The 20,435-nt window shown below is 38.4% G+C and overlaps 1 long non-coding RNA gene across 1 annotated transcript in view; it reads right to left on the minus strand.

The window, feature by feature from the left end:
- Positions 1–13,022, minus strand: part of LOC147005619 (uncharacterized) — a 442,787-nt gene extending 429,765 nt beyond the window's left edge. The window contains exon 1 of the long non-coding RNA XR_015046621.1: positions 12,805–13,022. This is a non-coding gene — a long non-coding RNA (uncharacterized LOC147005619). The remainder of the gene's footprint in view (positions 1–12,804) is intronic.
- Positions 13,023–20,435: the final 7,413 nt, after the last annotated feature.

Below are 20,435 nucleotides of genomic sequence, written 5' to 3' on the forward strand. Positions count from 1 at the left end.
GAAGAGCCTCTAGCATGTGGGCACAGGGGAAACTTTCCTGAACAGAACACCATTAGCATATGCTCTAAGAACAAGAATTGACAAAAGGGACCTCAGAAAATTGCAAAGCGTCTGTAAGGCAAAGGATGTCAATAGGACAAAATGGCAACTAACAGATTGGGGAAAAATATCTTTACCAATCCTACATTATATAGAGGGCTAATGTCCAATATATACAAAGAACTCAAGAAGTTAGACTCCAGAGAATCAAATAGCCCTATTAAAAAATGGGCTACAGAGCTTAACAAAGATTTCTCAACTGAGGAATACCATATAGCTGAGAAGCACCTAAAGAAATGTTCAACATCCTTAGTTATCAGGGAAATACAAGTCAAAACAACCCTGAGATTCCACCTCAGACCAGATAGAATGGCTAAGATAAAAAAACTCAGGTGTCAGAGATGCTGGCAAGGATGTGGAGAAAGATGAACACTCCTCCATTGCTCGTGGGATTACAAGCTGGTTCAACCACTCTGGAAATCAGTTTGGCAGTTCCTCAGAATGTTGGACATAGTAATACCGGAGGACCCACTAAAACCACTCCTGAGAATATACCCAGAATATTTTCCAACATGTAATAAGGGCACATGCTTCACTATGTTCATTCCAGTCTTATTTATAATAGCCAGAAGCTAGAAAGAACCCAGATGCCCCTCAACAGAGGAATGGATACAGAAAATATGTACAATTACACAATGGAGTACTACTCAGCTATTAAAAACCATGAATTTACAAAATTCCTAATTAGTCAAAGGAATGGAACTAGAAAATATCATCCTGGCTGGGGTAACCCAATCACAGAAGAACACACATGGTATGTACTCACTGATAATTGGATATTGGCCCAGAAGCTCAGAATACCCAAGATACAATTAACAAACAATAAGAAACTCAAGGAAGACCAAAGTGTGGATACTACTATCCTTCATAAAAGGGGGAATAAAGTAGTTACAGAGACAATGTTTGGAGCAGAGACTGAAGGGGTGACCATCCAGTGACTGTCCCACCGGGGGATCCATCACATTTACAATCACCAAACCCAGATACTTTTGTGGATGAAAACAAGTGCTTGCTGACTGTTACAGCTTTCTCCTGAGAGGCTCCACCAGGGCCTGACAAATACAGTGGTGGATGCTTGTAGCCTACCATTGGACTGAGCACAGAGAAATCTCGGACCCAAGGAACAGAAGGAAGAACAACAATATGAACCAATCAGTACCACCAGAGCTCCCATGGTCTAAACCACCAACCAAAGAATACACATGGTCTGACTCATGACTCCAGCTGCATATGTAGCAGAGAATAGCCTAGTCAGTCATCAATGGGAGGAAAGGCCTTTGGTCCTGTGAAGGCTCTATAGACCAGGATCAGAGAATACTAGGGTCAGGAAGCAGGAGTGGGTGGGTTGGTGAGCAGGGGGAGGAGGGAGGAGATAGGGGTTTTTTGGAGGGAAAACCAGAAAAGGGGATGACATTTGAAATGTAAATAAAAATAAATCTAATTTAAAAATCTAAAACAAACAAACAAACAAATAAAACAAAAAACCTCCGAACCAAAAAAAGCCCAGGGCCAGATGGATTTAGTGCAGAATTCTACCAAACCTTCAAAGAAGACTCGATACCAATTTTCCTCAAACTACTCAATAAAAAAGAAACAGAAGGAACACTACCTAACTTATTCTATGAAGCCACAACAACTCTGGTACCTATACCACACAAGGACCCAACCAAAAAAGAGAACTTCAGACCAATCTCACTTGTGAATATCAATGCAAAAATACTCAATAAAATTCTTGCAAGCCAAATCCAAGAACACATCAAAACAATCATTCACTATGATCAAGTAAGCTTCATCCCAGGGAAGCAAGGTTGGTTTAATATACAAAAATCCACTAATGTAATCCACTATACAAACAAACTCAAAGAAAAAGAGTTACATAATCATCTCCTTAGATGCTGAAAAAACATTTGACAAAATACAACACCCCTTCATGTTAAAAGTATTGGAGAGATCAGGAATTCAAGGCCCATACCTAAACATAATAAAAGAAATGTACTGCAAACGAACAGCCAATATCAAATTAAATGGAGACATACTTGAAGCAATTCCACTGATACTGGGGACAAGACAAGGATGCTCACTCTCCCCATATCTATTCAATATAGTACTTGAAGTGTTAACTAGAACACTAAGACAACAAAAAGAGATCAAGGGGATACAAATTGGTAAAGAAGAAATAAAGGTATCAGTATCTGCAGATGGTATGATAGTATATATATAAGCTACCCCAAAAATTCTACCAGAGAACTTCTCCAGCTGATAAACAACTTCAGCAAAGTGGCTGGATAGAAAATTAACCCAAATCAGTACCCTTACTTTATACATAGGATAAAAAAGGCTGAGAAAGAAATTAGGGAAACAACTTCCTTCACAATAGCAACAAATAGTATAAAATATATTTGGGTAACTCTAGCCATATTGTCTAACCTATATGATGGTAATTTCAAGTCTTTCAAGAAAGAAATAGAAGATCCCAGAAAATGGAGATATCACCCATGCTCATGGATCAGCAGAATTAATATAGTAAACATGACCATCCTACCAAAGGCAATCTATAGATTCAATACAATCCCCATCAAAATTCCAATGCAATTCTTCAAAGACATTGAAAGAGCTGTTCTCAAATTCATTTGGAAAGGCAAAAAACTCAGAATATCGAAAACAGCTCTTAGCAATAAAAGAACAGCTAGGGGAATCACCATCCCTGACCTCAAGCTTTACTACAGAAAAATAACGATTAAAACTACATTGTACTGGTACAGAGACAGACATGTTGATCAAGGGAATAGAATTGAAGACCCAGAATTAAAACCATACAATTATGGTCACTTGATCTTTGACAAGGAAACCAAAAATATACAATGGAAAAAAAGACAGCATCTTTAATAAATGGTGCTGGTCTACCTGGATGCCTGTATGTAGAAGAATGAAAATAGACCCATAATTGCAACCTGTACAAAGCTCAAGTCCAAGTGGATCAAGGACCTCAACATAAAACCTGATACAGTGAATTTAATAGAAGAGAAAGTGGGAAAGAGTCTTGAATTCATTGGCACAGGGGGAAATTCTCTAAACAGAACTCCAGTGGCTCATGCTCTAAGATCAACAACTGATAAATGGGACATCATGGAACTGGAAAGCTCTGTAAGCAAAGGACATAATTGAAAAGACAAATTTGCAACCCACAGATTGGGGAAAAAATTCTTCACTAACCCCACATCTGATAGAGGGATAATATTCAAAATATATAAAGAACTCAAGAAGTTAATCACTAAAAAATCAAACATCCCAATCAAAAAATGGGCTATAGAGCTAAACCAAGAAATCACAACTGAGGAATATCTAATGGCTAAGAAGCACCTAAAGAGATATTCAAAGTCCTTAATGATCAGAGAAATGCAAATCAAAACGACCCTGAGATTCCACCTTACACCAAACAGAATAGCTAAAATCAAAACCTCAGGTGACAACACATGGTAGAGTGGATGTGTAGAAGAGGAATACTCCTCCATTGCTGTTGGTATTGCAAGCTGGTACAACCATTCTGGAAATCAATCTGGAGGTTCCTCAGAAAATATGAAATATTTCTACCTGATGACCCAGCTATACCACTCTTGGGGATATGCCCAAAAGATGCCCCACCATGCCACAGAAGCACCTGTTCCACTATGTCCATAGTGGCCTTATTTGTGATAGTCATAACCTGGAAACAACCCAGATGTCCCATGACAGAAGAATGGATACAGAAAATGTACTTCATTTATACAATGAAATACTACTCAGCTATTAAGAAGGAGTATATCCATCGCTTCTTGGCCTTTTGGCTAAGATCAAATGAAGAAGGAAGACATTGTAAGGTTTGCAGGCAAATGGATGGAACTAGAAACTATCATCCTGATTGAGGTAACTCAGACCCAAAAGGACATACATGGTATACACTCACTAATAAGTGGGTATTAACCAAAACAAAACAAAAAAAAGTACAAAATATTCAAGATACAGTCCACAGAACTCAAAAAGCTCAACAAGCTGAAGTGCCCAAGTGAGGATGCCTCAGTCCCACTTGGGAGACAGAAGAAAGCAATCATAAGTGGGGAAGGAGGGAGGGACATGGGAGGGAAAGTGGACAGGGTTGAGGGAAGAGGGGTACATGATCTGGTATTGGGTGAGGAAAAAGGACTGAAGCCCTGAGGACTAGCAGAAAGAATTTAAACAGGCAACTTCAGGAAATAAGAGGTTGGAGGGACCTCCAGAATGCACCAGAGACCTGGGAGGTAAGAAACTCCCAGGACTCAAAGGGAGGGACCTTAGATGAAATGCCTGACTGTAGGGAGAGGGAATTTATAGAGCCCACCTCCAGCAGGAAGATGGGACATCAAATGAGGGATGAGGTTGCCATTCCACAGACACATCTCCGACCCATAATTGTTCCTGTCTGAAAGAATAACAAGGATGGAAATGGAGAGGAGACTGAGGAAAAGAAGGTCCAGCAACAGGTCCAAAGTAGGATCCAGCTCAAGGGGAGACTCCAAGGCCTGACACTATTACTGAGGCTATGGAGCACTCACAAAAAGGGATCTATCATGACTGCCTTTCGAAAGACCCAACAAGCAGCTGAAAGAGTCAGATGCAGATATTTATACCTAACCAATGGCCATAAGCAGCTGATCCCTGTTGTTGAATTAGAGAAGACTGAAAGAAGGTGAGGTGAAGTGTGATCCTGTAGGAGGACTAGCAGTCTCAATTTATTTGGACCCCTGAGACCTCTCAAACACTGGACCAAAAAACAGGCAGCATACACCACCTTATATGAGGCCCCGAACACACATACAGTAGAGCACTTCCAGGTGTATGTTCATTCAGAGAAGATGCACCTATCCCTCAAGAGTCTGGAAGCCCCAGGGTATTTAGAGGTCAGGTGGGGTCGGAGTGGGGACATCCTTGTAGAGATGGGGTTGGTTGTGGAGGAGGTGTGAGTGGTGCAGTGGGAGGGTTGATGGTGGGCGGGGAATAGAATATTGAGTGTGGAAATTAAATTAAAAATAAATTTAAATTAAAAAATAATATTCTATGCTTGCAGACAGAAATCTAGCATAACTGTTTCACAAGAGGCTTCATCCAACATAACAGATATTTCCTGGATGCAAACAGATGCAGAGACCCACAGCCACGCATTAGGTGGAGCTCTGGGAGTCTTGTGGAAGTTGTAGAGTTATAAGTGACCAAGTTGGAGGGGTCAAGAACACCAGGAGAAGACCTATACAGGCAACTAAACTGGTTCCATGGAGGCTCAGAGAGACTGAAGCACCTTTCAAAGAGCATGCAGCGGCTAGACCTAAGTGTCCTACACATATGAAGCAGATATGCAGCTTGTTCTTCATGTGGTTCCCCTAAAAATAGGAGGATGGGCTGTCTCTGACTCTGTTGTCTGCCACTGGGTCCCCTAACTGGACTGCCTGGTTGGGCCTCAGTGTTTGAGAATGTGCTTAGTACTGCTGTGACTAGATGTCCCAAGGTCCAGGCAACACTTTTCTCTGAGATGGAGTGGGGGGGGGGGAATTGGAAAGAGAGATTTGTAATGGTGGGACTGGTGTGATGGGGTGGGAGAGCTGTGTTCGGGACGTAATGGGAATAAATAAATGAATAAATTAGTGGTAAAAAAAGGGGGGACCTATACAGTGATTACCACTCTTAACTTTACACACAAGGAAACTGAGGATAGCATAATGCCATGTCAGGCCTTGGGGTCTCCTCTTGAGCTGGATCCTACTTTGAACCTGTTGCTGGACCTTCTTTTCCTACCACCATGTCGTGAAGGTTGTGTGGCAGAACACAAAAGATGAAAGTACTCAGGTGTGAGATTTATGTTTGAATCCAGGTAGTGTCACTGAAATGGTTTGCTTTTGTCACTGAGCTACTTTGAATAGCAGTTAATTACAGAGAGATGGTGATTATAGTGCTGATATTTGTAGGTCATAGCAAACCATGATCACTCAGCATACACTAGTCCATTCCCGTCTCCAATTTTACTTTTAACGTATTATGTCTTAAACACAAAGTCATTTTAAAATCCTTTCTGTGGGACTGTTTATTTGTTACTAGAAATCTATCTCCACCTTAATTTTATTAATGGATGTAAATTAGTCATCTAAGATGATTATTTAAGAGGCACATCTATTACGTAAATCACCACAGCAAGCTTATTCAAATATGCTAAAATCAGAAAAAAATGGAATTTTAAATTAGAAGCATGTAGACAGAAACAAAGTTCTTAAACAAAATTATACAGTTATTGAGTACATTCTTTTTTTCTGGTGAAGTAAATAATACCTCATGAAGATTATGGTAACGGAAACAGAGCATGTTATGAAATTTCCTTGTAATCCATGTGTATGTAACTATGTATATATCCATATGTATTTGCATGTAATTGTGTCAGAAGCTATGGAGAGAAAATATCACTGTACCACCAGCAGTGAAAGCTTTATGAGTGATGATATTCCTTCTTTACAGATCATAGGTACTTAACATATTTTTGTTAAAATGCAGTTTTGAGAAAGAATAAATATTGCACAATGTAAATGAAATTCGAAAATAAAACTGCTGTAAACTACTAAAATGAACCACAATATCTTTTTCTTCTTTCTCAGCTTGAGATCCAACAAGAACATATTTCTCACAAAGGGTTTCTTTTGTTTCTAACATGCCTAATTCTCAGGCTTTCCAATGACAGATAAAGATCCTCTCAAGCTGTGAACATGAGACATTTAGCCTGACCATATATGGCTTGCATGGAAATTCTTCAAATAAAATATCTGCAACAGAAGGCTCTGAAATAAGGGAACAAACTGTTTCTAATTGTGTGGGGGTTAACTTTCCATTTACATGAGAACCAGCTTTCCCCAAATAAAACAAGAGTAGCAGCCCTCTTTAGCAATTGTTTACTCTGCCCCATGCAAGGATCTATGTCACTGTCAATTTTAATCTCTCTAGGACCTCAGGAGTCAACTGAACCTACAGGTGCTTTTATTTCTAATATAAGGTGGCATGGTGATATTGCAGATAAGTGATTATTATCTTAGCGATTAGCTCAATTATGATCGAAAATCCCAAGAATAAATCTTCAGTGTATTACCAAAACTATATGTGTATGAAATGATGTCAAATGCTGCCTTTATTGAGATCAAAACATGCAAACAGACATAAAAGCACTGGGTAAAAGACCATTCATCAATACTTCAAGCCTACTTTAGTTAAGACACAGATATTCAGCAGGGTTGAACATTAGCAGCTCTGCCCCTAGTCTAAGAAGGAGAGCAGGCAGAAGTTCAGGTGGTTATTGTGAGCTCACAGGGGTGGGGGTGGGGTGAAGGGTGAATTAGAGTCAAGGAGAATGTAAAGAAAGGTGTTAAGAGCATTCTAGAGAGGTGGGGCAGAGGAACCTCAAGGAAGCAACACTTCAGCAGAGATCTGAGGAATGTGTCAAAGCTAGCCAGCAAGCTGGGCAGGAACAACAATCAGCTGGCATTTGCTCCCTGGTGCTCTGTGCTGGAGCTCAGGAGCTGCCAACACTAACTTCATGCCAGGTGACAAACGATCTGAGTGCGCACTGCTGCAGCTGTAGGTTTATATGGTCTCCCTCCTACTTCTCTTGTTAATGAGCCCCAGACCTGGGAAAATACATTAAAAAACCAAAAGCTCTCCTGTTAGCCTTTGGTCCACGGGTACCAGAGAAGTATCTACATCCAGTTAGGAATACAGTTGAAGACCTTTTATCTACCTCTTTCTAAAAAAGAATAATTGCTATTCCTAACTGACTTTCCACATCCTGTGGCATGCTTATAAACATGCATATTACAAGAAATTACTGGACATTTTTTCCAAGAACAGCTCAAAGGCACATCAATGCTTCAAAGCCTTCTTGTAGTTAATTCTTTCTTTTCTAACTGACTGTGCTTTTTGACACACATATATAAAGTGGACTCATGATGACTGTAATCCTTCACCCTTCCTAATCTCCCTCCCATTAGTCCTTCTTTCCTCTATGGTTTTTTTGAAACATTCAAATCTTTTTTCCCCCTTTAAGAACTACTGAGCTTGTGCATATGTGACTAGAGTTTGGAACTGTGCATCACAGTCTGTTGTTTTTTTCCAGTGTGCAGGCAACTAGAGATGATTATTACTGCTCTGCATTTTTCTCATTTTCCTAAATAGAAGAAGTTCTGACTTGGGACCATCCTAACCTGAGCTTATGCAAAATCCCAGAGAATGTTTGAGAAAAGAAATATATATATATATATATATATATATATATATATGTATATATCTTTATGGAGTTGAGATCCATTTCATATTATGTTAAAGAGCTGTTAATTTTAGATTATTAACTAATGACCAGTAAATGCCTCCTTCTGCTGAGACTTATCAAATGTAATAAAGCACCAAACACAGTCACTGGTGTGATTTCCACTTTGTCCATTAGAACCTACTGAGGTTTGATTATACCAAGGTATTTTAATTTGTATTAAAAAATAAGGATTTTATCTTTATTCGATTTTCAAAAACTAAGCCAACTTCGGTGGCTGTAGACATCAGGCCGAGCCAAAAGAAGCACAGCCTTTGCTTTCTGCCTTTATGGAGTTTATAGCACGGTCACAGAGGCTAAAGGAAAATCATGTTAAAGTGATTCAGTAACACTGAATGCAGAAAATTGTGACCTTTGGCTGCACACGGAGAGAAGCAGCACTTTCTGTGCATGGTGAAAGAGGACTACAGCATCATACCCAGGAGCAGGGAGGCTCCCACTGCTCATGTGCTTGCTTTGTTTATTTTTGTTTTGTGCACTTTTCAATATCAAACAAGATCTCAGTTGTGTTAGAGAACACCGTACTTCTTCCGAATGCTGGTTTACAGAAAAACAATATGATCTTCTGAAACAGACTTCTAATCAGTAACCCCCAGAGTCGTGTCTCTAGCTGCATATGTAGCAGAGGATGACCTAGTCGGCCATCACTGGAAAGAGAGGCCCCTTGGTCTAGCAAACTTTACATGTCCCAGTACAGGGGAACGCCAGGGCCAGGAAATGGGAGTGGGTGCAGGGGAGCAGGACAGGGGGAGGGTATAGGGGCTTTGGGAATAGCATTTGAAATGTAAATGAAGAAAATATCTAATAAAAAATAAAATAAAAAAATCAAACAATCTTTTCAATGTGATTATATTATACAAATAAAAAAGTTTGTATTGTTTTACTCCAAGCACTGTGCAGAAAGCATACAGTATACATACAATGCATCGCCTTTCTCCCCAAATGAATACCTAGCACAATGCAGCTTTCCTCATGTATTAGTCTCCAAGCCATGCTGTGCCCAAGGCTGAGTGAGAGTCAGGTGAGTGATTCAAGTAAGCTCGAATGTCTTCCTACCTCACCTCAAGCAGCTAAGGCATGAATGGCAAGTCCACCAAGATGGAAACCTGAGTCATTGTGGAAATTTGTCATATTGACACTGATGGAAGAAAAAGCCTGACTCTGCGCAGATTAGCTCAGACAGAGTAAGACCGAAATTCTTTACTTGATTTGATTGGCATTTATAAAAGTCCACTGGCACTCAGGTCTTAAACTTAGAAATTCCATCTCTGTGCATTTTAGATGAGTCAGGGAAAGTAAGTTAAGACATATAAATCATCTTTGTAGAGAGAAATTCTCTCTTCTGTAATGGGGCCATCTCCAGATGCATATATATATATATATATATATATATATATATATATATATATATGGTTGTTGTCTCAGCATTAATGGTTATTAGGCATTTCTACATAACATATGCTGTGCATTCATTTCTCATTGTTGAAGTATTCCCATGTGTAAATTGCATTTACTCCTTATTTAGTATCATCACCTCAAGTAATATAACCTATATTTATATTAACGAAACTATTACCTAGTTTTCTCATACTTATGACTGTGTCCATACAAAACACAGATATCATTAATACGAAGCAGAAGAAAAGGAAATGCCTCTTGAGAACAGGGGCTGTTATCACAGTCATGAAGTTCAACCTCCCAGAATACCATGGAAGCAGCTAGCTAAAGTTCTCTCCACTGATCACTTTATATCCAAGGAATTATAAGGAAGAGTAGAGCATTCATTCTACTCAAAGTCATTGACAGCCCAATATATGGAAGTGTTCTCATAAGTAGGGACATACATTTTGGGATACAAAATCTTCCTGCAGTTCTCCACTTGCTTCTCTGCCTTTATCTCATATCAAACTACGGCTTTAGTAGATATACGAGGATGAACAGGTAAATTATCCCCGAATCATTGCAGTTTGTGATTATCCTCACAATATTTTAAAAACCGAGGGTTAAACTAGTAAAAACAAATAAAGTGTAAATGGAATAAAATTCCAGGTCAGTTATGGTGATTCCAGGAACCTGCTCGGAACCACTTGAATCATGACTTGGTTTTAATAAAACAATAACTCCAAGATATTGAAGTTGGATGTTGGAAGACATATTTCACGTGCAAACATCAAGAATACAGAGTAATTTATATCCATTTGTTTCATAACTTGAACAACAACATGAAGTAACCAGTACCCCCAGAGCTCGCGTCTCTAGCTGCATATGTAGCAGAAGATGACCTAGTCGGTCATCACTGGGAAGAGAGGCCCCTTGGTCTAGCAAACTTTATATGCTCCAGTACAGGGGAATGTCAGGGCCAAGAAGTGAGAGTGGGTGGGTAGGGGAGCAGGGCAGAGGGAGGGTATAGGGAACTTTCGGGATAGCATTTGAAATGTATATAAAGACAATATCTAATAAAAAAATAAATCAATTCTTTGACTCAGTTAAAAGAAAAAGAATACAGAGTAATGAAAGAGTTCTTATGGTATCTCCATTTCAACATTGATTCTTTACTTTTTTCTCTCATTGGTAGAGATACTCTTTTACAAACAATTTCCAACCCATGAGTAAATCCATTGAAAAGCAATAAAACTCCTTCGAAATTATGTCTTGATATGATGAAGGAAAGCCTATAATTGCCTGAAACTTCTTTCCAGTTCTTACTGCTATGCAGCACGTTAAGCCATTGTAAGACTACTGAATATTTATGTTTATTGTAGTGGGAGTAAATGAATGAACAAACTGTGCAAAAGCCTGTGCCATTCACTCCACCACCTAGTTCCAGTTCACCACTGGCCTGAAAGAGAAGTACTCAACATCATGTGAATGCCTGAACGAACTGTTTTTCTGGCATTTCACAACTCCCTGAGAGTGTTTCCCACAGATTTTTTGACAGGAACACTACTTATCAGAAATCGTTACTAGTTTCCCCAAACCAGGTATCTTACTGTACTCCAATTTTATACACCTCAGGTTTGTCCAGTTTTGTATTAGCATTTGGTTTTTGTTTGGATTTTACTGTGCACTCCTATTCTTGAACATGCCCAACTTAGTGACTTCACTGGCAACCCTTTGAGGGCAGGGTCTCAAAAGTCTCTAACTTGTCAGAGCATCTTAGGCATTCTTGCGAGCGTTATAGCTCTAAGATCAAATAGTGATGATGTTTTTGTTGTTTCTTTGTTTTTTTAATGGCAAAGTGGGAAATTCAGTTGCTACAACATGGGTAAGCTTCTCAAGGGATTTGTAGGAGGGTCAGTGTGCTCTGACTCCAAGTTAGAGTAACGATAATAAGTAATTCCAGCCTCACTTGTTTCCATGTATTTCTGAACCTTTGCGTGTTTCACGTTTCTGGTTTGTTTGTCATGTAAACTCACAGTCATAACTCTCCTGTTCTTACAACTATCAGGAACATCACATACAACCCTGGATGGAAAGCATCCATATTTATAAGACTATGCACCTTGTGCCACTTTAGTCACCTCATACAATAATTTGCATTCGGACCATAAAAGCAATCTTTTCTCAGAATGTAAAAGCACAGAAAACTAAAGGCAGAGCTGGATGAAACTCAGGCAATTTAAAGTACAACAGCAAAACAAGTATATCCTTGTCATTTCCAATTAACTTACAATCGATGTTTGACCGGCTTTCTAAGTTATCTAAGCACAAGTAAGGTGGGAAGTTACAAATGTCCAGCCATGTGCAGAGACTGTGCAATGGCATCTTGGCATTTGGAACCCATATATGTTAGTCTGCATACAAAACACAACACATCTCAGAGAACATTACACCATACAAAATGTACATGCATGTATACATTTAGTCCTGGTGTTTTCACAGGTGCACAGTGCTCTTTTTGTAGTGCAGCTATGAAAACATTGAGAATTTACAGGTGTGGCTACGTTCACACCAGTACAGAGAACTATTTCAATGTTCGATCCATAATAGTGAAACATTCCTTTCTATTGTCTCTTAAAAGTAATACCTGGACAAAAACTACAGCAAAACAATTCGAGTTTCTTTCTTTTTCTAAAAAGGAAATATTTAGTAAAATATTTAGCATCATTATTATGTGTAGCTTAGGCTATAATTTACGTCTTATTTTCCTCAATAAACACTTTTTTTGTAAAGCTTCCATTGTATCACTCTTTGGGGAAAAAAAGAAAGAAAAGAAAGAAACATTGTGATTCCAGACAAGCTCCCATTATCTTAGTCACAATGAAATGAATATCTACATATATGCACAATTCAGGACACAGAATAGTTGACACACAAAGGATGATCAGACCAGTTCATACCCAGAAGAGTTCCAGTGAGTAGTTTCTGTTGCACATATCGGCTCCTCTGCCCATGATCAGCGCTGCTTTGAAATACCTCAAAGCAATCTATACTCCGAACGCCGCATGCTTAAGTTCTTTATATTTTCTGAAATGGAAAGGCTTGTACGCTGAGTGATGACTTGCTGCGGTGGTCCGCCACAGACTTCCAAAACCCACCTCTGAGCTGAACCGGCTTAAGCCCAGATGCTCTGAGCTTCATTCTCAGCGGCGGGCAACTGGCCACTCTCTGGGCTGAGAATGCACTCTAGCTCGCCATCTGGAGGCTTCTCCACGAAACTACAGAGAATTTTTAACAACTATGGGTGGAACAAGAAATGTCAGCAAATTCTTTGTTAAATAGGCAGCATACTGCTTTATTTACACACTTCGCTGATAAGAAACAGAAAAAAAGCAGAACGACGAAAAGGAGGATAGAAGAGATAGAGGGAAGGAGAGAGGGATGAAGAGACGGAGAGAGGGAGGGAGGGAGGGAGGGAGGGAGGGAGCAAGGGACTGGGAAAGGAAGAAGGAAAAAGGAAGAGAGAGGGAGCTAGAAAAAGAAAGAAGGGAGGGGGAGAGAGGATGAAAAGGATGAGCGAGAGGATGGAGAGAGAGAGGAGAGAAAGAGGAGAGAGGCAGGAGAGAGAGAGAGGAGAGAGAGGGGAAGAAATCGTCAGAAACGTTCATAGAGGGTATCATTCAGATCCCTGTGAATTTCTATAAATTTTATTGCTTTCATATTTTACAATAAAATAAAAATACAATTATTTCATATATGCATACATTCCACAAGAGTTCAATTTAATTATCCACTTCTTGGCGATTCATCTCAAAGTAAAATAATCATCACAGGCTGCTACCAGAAATTTCCACATCTTTGATACTTAACTCAAAGACAGCTTTGCAAAACAGAAATCTGGTGCCTTCACAGAGAACAGAAGCAGGTTAAAAATGGGCTGCTACTTTAAAACAGTTACAGACCTTACCAGTAGAAGTGTAACATAGTAACCAGATGAGTGTGGTAACAAGATAGAAGCAGTTTCCCCTAGTTCCTGTGACCAGGGGTAATAAGATTTCTAAATTCCAACAGTGGTGTCTTCAATTATCTCCAGTGTCCCTTTAAAGGCTCTTCCAGTAAAGAATATCAAGTTTTAAGCACTGTTATGTAAATCAAATATTTAGACGTTTTTCCACTGTAATGTCTAGTAGAAATCTGATACTGGGTATTTCTCTATTGCCTGCAGATTGGATCAATCATTCTTTGGGGATCCTATCAGGTAGATTCCACCATAGATCAAAATTTAGGAGTACATTTTTTTCCTTTACATTTTTGCATTGAAGCTACTTAACAAGAAATTTGTCTATAGAGATAGTGTATTTTTCTTGAAAATTATGAATCATCGTTAGCTTCTGTACTCCGCAAGGCTCTTTGGGGAAATAGAAATTCTTAATTATCACAATTTAAAACAGGAATTAAAAATGTACATCAGAATAAAGGTAGAATTTGCTTCATTGGTATAGTCCATGGGAGCTTGGGGAGCGGGGCTCTGGTTGGTTGATATTGTTGTTTTTATGGGGTTGCAAATGCCTTCAGCTCCTTCAGTCTTTCACCTATCTCCTTCTGGCCTTGTCAGGCATCAAAGGGAGGGGAGGCCCTTGGTCCTGTGAAGGATCATTCCCCAGTGTAGGGCAGGTAAGGCTGGAGTGGGTGGGTGGGGAAGCATCCTCAACTGAGTTGTTTATTTCGTATTAAGATTGAATGTTTTTTCTAACATATTTAATTAAAATACCTTTTAATTTTATATGAGTATGTTTAAATCTTAACTTTTGGTGAGCTTGCAATGGCTTTAGAAAATACTTGTTGTGGTGAGATCTAAACATCTGTTGTCTGCTCTCCATACCCTTCACACATAAACTATTAAGAATGAGAATTCCTTAGCTAATTATATCCTAAATCACATGACTTCTATGCTGTACAGTCTAGTGATGTGTGGAAACTCTTAGACAACCAAGATAATCATAGTTTCGGCATAACACTGTAAGCAGAAACTTTTGGAAATTTGTAAGTAGCAAAGAAACAGTAGACAAACAAATACATTTAATATTTATCAAAATATCTTATCTAAACATTTAATATAAGCATGTAGATAAATTTAAGAAAACATTTTCTTTAATGTTTGAGGCTTCTATGGTCAATGTTTATGCAAACATTTCTACAAATTTGATGAATAATTCTGTTAAAATAATAACTTATATATTCTTTGTGTAAAGAGAACCTTAAAAAGATAAGTTTACTTCTGAATCACAGAGCCAAAGACATTTAGTCTGTCTTTGTCTGCAACAGAACCTGGAAGGACAGGGTGTGAGGTGTTGTTTCTTTCAGAAGATGTGGCTGTGGGCTAAGAAAGAAGTTCTTCTGCTATATAAGCAGCTGGAGGTATGGGTCTCTCCATGCATACTCTTTTGTCGGAGGTATAGTCCATGGGAGCTTGGGGAGCGGGGCTCTGGTTGGTTGATATTGTTGTTTTTATGGGGTTGCAAATGCCTTCAGCTCCTTCAGTCTTTCACCTATCTCCTTCTGGCCTTGTCAGGCATCAAAGGGAGGGGAGGCCCTTGGTCCTGTGAAGGATCATTCCCCAGTGTAGGGCAGGTAAGGCTGGAGTGGGTGGGTGGGGAAGCATCCTCATAGAAGCAGGGGGGTGGTAAAGGATAGGGGACTTGTGAAGGGGAAACTGAGAAGGGGAATAACATTTGAAATGCAAATAAATAAAATAACCAATAAAAATAAAAAGCAAAAGGAGTTCTTATGGATATCTCTGGTCCTTCAAGAAGAGAAGAATGCTCTTATTATACTCAGATCAGGGAACATAAAGTGAGAAAATATAAATCTCTAAATTGATATTTAGACAAGACAAAGTTATTTCTTTTCTTCTTTTAAAATATTTTGATATTTGGATTAACTCTACTCCCATTCTTTCTCCTTCAATTCTTCTCCTACAATCCCAACTATTTTTACCTCCCAAACTTATGCCTGCCCTTTCTGAGTATGGGTAAGTAATGGGTATTCTTTCAAAGACTGAATCCTGGAAATAATACCACAAAACAGACATTAACTCTAAATAGCCCATAATTTAGGGGTGGGACTCCATAATTTACAGTGTCAATTTTAAAGAAAGTATAAGGACCAAAGGGACATATAATGAGGCCAAAAGAACTGATTACTAAATGCCCATCTTTATTAACGAACTAGGATAAGGGTCTGCATTAGATTTACGGTGTCATATAACAAGCTACCAAAAGAAAATCTTACTGTGTTAGGCGAAATATATTTATCATATCTCAATTTCCCTATACCATATAGTGTCCAGATTTATCTCAGATGTTCTCTGTTCTCAGAGTCCTACAAGGTCTAGTCCAGGTTTCAGATATACTGTGCTCTTACCTAGAGAGTTGACTAAGGAATAATTGATTTGGAGATTCCAAAGAACTGTCACAAAATTCATTTCCTTGGGGCTTTAGAACTCTTCCTGGCTTTTTTCTTCAAGGCCACCAAGAAAACATATTCCCTTGAGGAAGAAGACAAATACCATCTGCGAATATTTGTCCCATTAAACCAGATCTGAAAGGGGAAAAAAAGCAATTCAAAATAAAACTTTCAGGGTCTTTAATTATATGTACAAAAACCTTTCACACTAGTTATGTTTTATTGAGTAGAAAAGGGTAGATTCTTCAGAAGAGATGAAGATAATCCTGTGGGGAGTCAGTCTAGAATGTGTTAAAAACAGTATCTATACAAAGACTCACATGGTTCCTTGCTATTATTTAAGAGCTAAGTAGAACAGTCCGGGGAAAGTTGGAGTGTAGTCTTAACTACATGCTACACATTAATAATATTTTCTTTCCGTAAGACTATTTAAAATACTTGTTAAATTGCTGTCTTTTTAACAACTCTGCATAAGTATTGGTTCCCAACACTTTGTCTGTGTTTTAGTAAAATAGCCAAAAGTTACTAGAATTAACATTTCATTAAATATGTAATAGAAAAGGCTTACACAAGGGAAGTTCATTTCAACCTATTATATTGCTGAACACGGGATTAAAGATGGGGATGTATCTATTAAAGGGATATTATAGATGCATACTATATCGGTGAGGGAACTGAGTGTAACAAGAGCCCAGAGAAGTTATTTGGTCAGGAAAGGGAAAAGATGCAGAAGGTACAGGCATTAAATTGAAACTGTGCAGAACACTGGTACAGAGATAGCCCAAATGATGGTATACACTAGATACATTCATGTCTCTGCACAAATCCTCTCATGGCTAATGCAATGTACTCCCAGGTGGCTCTGCTTAATTCAACCAGGAATATACACCTGGCCACAAAAGTTATACTCCCCCTCACTGGCCAGGAATCTATGATGTGCTTGACCTTAATGGAAAAAAAATTGTCCAATTAGAGTTTTATGTGGAAGAAGAGTCAGATGGCTTCCAGTTTTGTAGCTAAAAGGTCAGGCAGTAACTCTGAACTCTGTGCTTGCCCATGCAAAGGAAATTGATTTGAGGGAAGAAAATAATGCAAACTCAGAATGCCATTAAAGACAGCACTCCTTCCTTTGATCCTTCAGTACTTTCTCAAGAACGTCTTGTTACGGATTGTGCACAACTCTTTGTGTCAGGAGCACCACAATGAGCTACAGTCCCTCTTCTCTGGAAACCCATGCTTGTCAGGAGAGATCAGCAGAGACGAAGATAGACCAGCAGGTGTTTAGCATATCCCTAGCATGGAAACTACAGCAATGAAAACAAAGGCAAATCAGCAGTTCAAGATTAACGACAAGGAATCACTCTTCACGTGTTTGTCCTATGGCTGCAGGAATCTAGTCCAGCTTGATGACTAACTAGTACTGAGTAGGTGTGCTGAGTTCATCCTACAATGATCTACAGTGCTCCAAAGTGAACTAAAAGTTTTCTACAAACTGACAGGGATGATAGGAGACAATCGTTAATCTGTATCCTTGTGTACTTTCATGAAAGAAACAAAAGACACTACAGTCTTAATATATTAGTTTTAATGAATGCTAACCTTATGAAGTTAATTTGGAGTGATTATATTGTTGGAAGCAGATATTTTTCAACATCATTTCCTTAAGAACATGGAAGCCAAAAAGAAAAGTCATCAATATCTAAGAGAATCTTCCTTGGTGTTTCACAAATTTCTAATTCAAGATTATTATTTTATATGAGTAAAAGTGTATTAGAGATAGATTTGAGATATGGAATTCACTCCTGTTACTTACTCACAGGGTGTTGATTTGTTTCACACTAACTCCACGTTGTTGCTGAGACTGGATCTCACTATGTAGCCTTGTGGGTCATGAACTTCAGTTCTTTCTGCTTCCACTTCCTGAATGCATCACACTTGTTAGGACACCAAGAGATAAGACAATGGGAGAACGTGTTTTATAGAAGCCAATATAATTTACATTTTTTAATTCTCCCAACAGAGAGAGAGAGAGAGACAGAGACAGAGACAGAGACAGAGACAGAGACAGAGACAGAGACAGAGTGGGGGGTCAGAGAGGGAATTTCAAGGGAGGTCAACATGGGAGCCTATGTACATATGATTTTGAAGCTTAATGGATATTTCCCTAGTGGTCTTTGAATGAAAATGGTATAATAAATTAAGACACAAGTAGATTAGGTCAGATTATCCTTTGAATATTTAAGGGTGCAAAAAAAAATAACATGCAAAAGTATAGAAATAGCCTTTTACATTCTAATAAATTATTTTAGTGAACTCTTTTAGAGGATGTTTTATGATAGCGAAATTGATAAAAGTAGGAATTATATATTATGTCCTAAAAATGCGTGAATTGTCTTAACTATGTCCCATATGTTAATATTTTTATTATAGTATTATTTAAAATATTCATCAACTTGAGCACTTGTAATAAACACATTCCCCAGCTCACCAATATTTTCAAAGCACTTGTATATGAGAAAATACAGTTCTTAGCAGCCACCAGGAAAATAGCTGTGTTTCATCAGATATGATGGGAAATTGCCCCCATTTGGCATTCTGTAATTTCTGTTGGATATTCATATGTGAAAAAGAATCAATTTCAGTGCTCAAGAGACAGAGGTATAGATATTAGAATTAGTAAATATTAGTCTAATGACATAGAAATGAGAACTGAGCTTTATATAGGCTGTGGAAACTAGAAGAAATTGTATAAGCAAGTCCCAACTGTGAGGTGAAGGCAGCCAAAATCATGGAATCTTTCACAGGCTTTGTGTGTGTGTGTGTGTGTACTTTAAAAATTGATGACATTGAAAAAAAGTGTTCAACAGCATTCTTGTTCTACACTTATGCTACAAGGCCACTTTCAAGAGTCCTGTCATCTGTAAATTCCAACACATGCCAGATGAAAGCCTTGAACTTTGTCCCCTAGTTGATGGGGAAATAAATGTTTAATCATTCATATTTAAATAAATCCCATTTCAGATCATTCATGTCACATTGACTTTTACTTGCTGTTACATCATCAATAAAAGGTATCTTTTTTTAAGTGGAGGTTTCTTTTTTCCACAGCATTTGGAAAGTAAGTTATAGTAAGTAAAGCCATAGCTAAAGCAACAAACATCTTTGGAGTGAACACTACAAAACAAAGACACATGAAAGGTGTTTTATTCCACACATTTTTTTTTTAATCTGGCCTGAAATTTTTGTTCTGGCAGTGTTCACCTTTAATATCATCAGTTTACTCTATCAATTCACCTTTGCCATGCTCCTTAGAGCCAAGATATATGGGAGTATATTTGGAATCTTTGCATCAAAAGTAAGCATGAAAATCAAATGAAGTAAAAATAGACCCAAAAGTCAAAGAAAGTCAGGTAATATAGAGAGGATGAAATGAGGTTCCTTCAGGGTTATATTTCCCCAGCCCTGAGGCGAAAGGCATGTGTGTGATTCCATACTTGCCTACTTGGAATATGGCAACCCAGGAATTGAGTTGTGCAGTCACTCAACAAGGCTTGAAGCATCTCTTGACTCCTCAGCCTACTACTGCATTTGGGTTTCTCTTACATCTGACTCTTGAAAATAAATAAATAAATAAATAAATAAATAAATAAATAAATAATAAGGATAGCTTATTAGCAGTATTTCTTGCATAAATTTCTTTGAAACCAAATTAGGAAACCTCACTAGGGGAACTGCTATGACAAATGTACCTTCCACACCCAAGTTTTCGCACAGCAAAGACTCACAAAGAGGGCATTATTGACCTAGAAAACATTGATAAAAGTTTGAATTTTGCCCCATAAAACTGAAACACTATATTTAAAAAGAACAAGCTTGATGTCATGATGCTTTGGTCATGTTCTGGGTCACTGAAGATACTTTATTAATAATCTTAAAGGACACTGAGTATTTTGAAGAACAAACTGAAACATTTTAAGTATGACATTCTAAATCCTCACTTCGCAGAATACCAAAGTGGTTACCATTCTGAATCAACTATGTTTGCGTGCCTATGTGTTACATAAAACTGAACAGGGCCATCTTTCTGGGCATGACCAATTCTATTCTCTCCTTTATAATGATAATA

The sequence above is a fragment of the Mus caroli genome, unplaced genomic scaffold (assembly GCF_978045245.1).
Source record: "Mus caroli unplaced genomic scaffold, Mus_caroli_1 scaffold_3, whole genome shotgun sequence".
In the NCBI taxonomy this organism is placed as follows: domain Eukaryota; kingdom Metazoa; phylum Chordata; class Mammalia; order Rodentia; family Muridae; genus Mus; species Mus caroli.